Below are 2,709 nucleotides of genomic sequence, written 5' to 3'. Positions count from 1 at the left end.
AATATTCTTAACGGCTGATATATTTTAGAGGGCCTTATGCTTTCGATGGAGTTTGGCATGGAAGATACCAAGTACATACTCTTCCAAAGGTGTTCTGATTGCAAATTGTCTGTATTCCCTAGATGGTTATTTATTGAGCTAAAATATAACTAGGCCTACATTTACTAACCAAAGAATCATAATTCTTACCTCTAGGACTATTCATAAGTTTTCACTTTAAGTTCAAGTATTAGAGTTTGCTCTCTTTGATGATAAATTTTCCAATTCATTACCAAGTAGACTTGATAACAAGAACTGAGTTAAACTTCGAGCTTGCCCTCAGACACAGAGAACCCTCTACAGCCCCCCTCCCAAGTTTGGCATAAATAAACTGGCAAGAAGAGTCTTCTAATCTCACAACCTTCACAAATTCCTTTCTTGTGAGGTGTTCTATCACTACCTTCTTTGTTTTCTTTTGTTTTTAATTACCTTAAGTCTTTGAATACTACTCATCTATGAAAAAGTTCTAAAGTTGCTTTCATCATATTACTCTTTTATTTCTATAACTTGTTTACATATTGCAGATAGTGTCCATGAAAAACTTTCAAAAATCATCCACTGCTCTGAAAAGTAAGGAGTGCAAGGATGCATTTTATAAGGTGAGGAAATTGTCAGAACATTTCTATCTGGATCTTTCTTTCCCCACTAAAACCAGCACTCAACAACCTCCTTTTATCAATCTGTTGAGTGTTTAGGTTACCAAAGTTTAAACATCAAAGGGAAAAGTATCAGGTGGGCCTTGACATTCACAAAGATTTACAGGATCCCTGCAAAGTTCCTTTTAATTCTTTGATTTTTGGTGAAATGACAACACAGGTCTCAGGGGAGCTTTTGGCTCTGATGTGGGAAAAAACTAGAGTGCCTATAGGAGGGTTCCCATGAGCTCTCTCACCTGTTCTTGGAGGACTGCAGCCAGGTACTGAAAAGCCTTGTGAGGTCTTTGCTGGGGCAAGAATTAAGAATAAACTCGAATGGACACACTTCCTTCCTGTCAGAACAAACTATAAACACAAGAGTTTATTCTCCGAAGAAGCATTTATTAACAATACCTTCCAGGAAAAGGGTCCAAACTAACTGGAAACAATCCCACGCATCAGAAGCCAAGCAGGGTAAAAGTGGCAGTCACATCAGCCACAAGGGCTTCTCCCTCTTTTCCAGTTATAAGCGCTTATGGTTGTTCCTGCCGCTCAACACATACTGAGCATCTACTTTGTTCCAGTCTCAGTGCTAGGTGCTGGATAGAACACTGAAGAGGGAGATAGCCCCCACTCTCACGGAACTTTCAATCTAGTGCATGATTTAGATAAGCAACTACACACAGCACAGCATGATAGTGATACAGTAGTACAAGAAGATCCAGGAACACTCAGGAGAGCTGCCTTACCCAGGCTTGGAGGGCCAGGAAAGGCTCCCCAGAAAAGGTGACAGGTAATTAAACTGCTTCTGTCCTTGTGGTGGCTGTGATGTCATTTTCTCTTGGCAAATACTGAAACTTTGTGTCTTTCTCTGAAATTTGGATATTCTCTCATCAATCTCCCCTCCTACACTCCCAGCCCTGGAGAGTAGTAGAGTAACCTTCCTGTTTTAGTGATTACAGGGTGGCTACACTTCAGGATTTCCACTTGTTTCCTAGAGTGCAGTTAATACAGACACTCAAGGAGCTAACCGTGGTTGAATTTCCAAGTGCATTCCGTTACACTGTTCCCTGTTGCATATGACTTCATTTGGGGCTGGAGCGTGATAAAAATATTAAGACCAAACACTGCTATGTAGAGGGTTTCTGATCTTGATTCAATTCTCTATTTCTCTGTTACTCACAGCTACATGGAAACTTACATAACTAAATTCAGAATCAGCTTTCATTTCACTCTACATTATTGATGAAAGGGGTAGATTTTCCCTGGTTCAGTGAATATGGTTTATAACAGTGTAGTTTCCTGAATGTGCTTTTCAAGTACAAAGCCACTTCTGACTCTATGTCTTTTCGTCTCCATGACCTTTGACAAGGATTGCAGCCAGCTGCAGAAGAGCTTACCATATGTTGAAAACTTTACTCTGACACCTGCTCTTACATTCCTTGTTTCAAACATGAACATGAGTCTAAAATGGCTTGCTTTATACAGGCTTGTTCTCATCACTGATGACAGGGATGGGTCTGGTAAGGAATCATTCATTTGAACTGGGGTTACCATACTTCATGTCTTTTTGGCATGTTTTTAACAAGGTCAGTGAATCTGATCATAAATAAGAAAGAATATCCCTTTGCAAATACCATGTAGAATTCACTCACTTCATTTTTCACTCCGGAAAGAATCTAATAATAGGCATTAACAGTTTTAGAGCAGGATTGGAGGGCTCAATAGTATACTAAAATGGATATTATTTGCATTCCCAGTGATTTATAATAAAGACTTCAGCAAGGGATTCTTGACAACAACAAAAACACTAGGTTGTTAAGCACCCACTACATGTGAGTCCATCAGGCAGCACTGTACCCGATCGTTAAGTAAATGACAAAAGGTCTCAGTAGTAATGCCCCAATCAGGATTCAAATTCAGTTCTGACATCAAAATCACTTGATTTTCCAAGTCTCCTAGCTGCCTTCATATTGGCTCTCTTTTCCTGTTAAATATTGGTTAGAAAATTTATAATTTTATTCTCACTTCTTAC

This window comes from Propithecus coquereli, unplaced genomic scaffold (assembly GCF_000956105.1).
Source record: "Propithecus coquereli isolate 6110/MARCELLA unplaced genomic scaffold, Pcoq_1.0 Scaffold15, whole genome shotgun sequence".
In the NCBI taxonomy this organism is placed as follows: domain Eukaryota; kingdom Metazoa; phylum Chordata; class Mammalia; order Primates; family Indriidae; genus Propithecus; species Propithecus coquereli.
Note: the sequence above shows the minus strand (reverse complement) of the source record.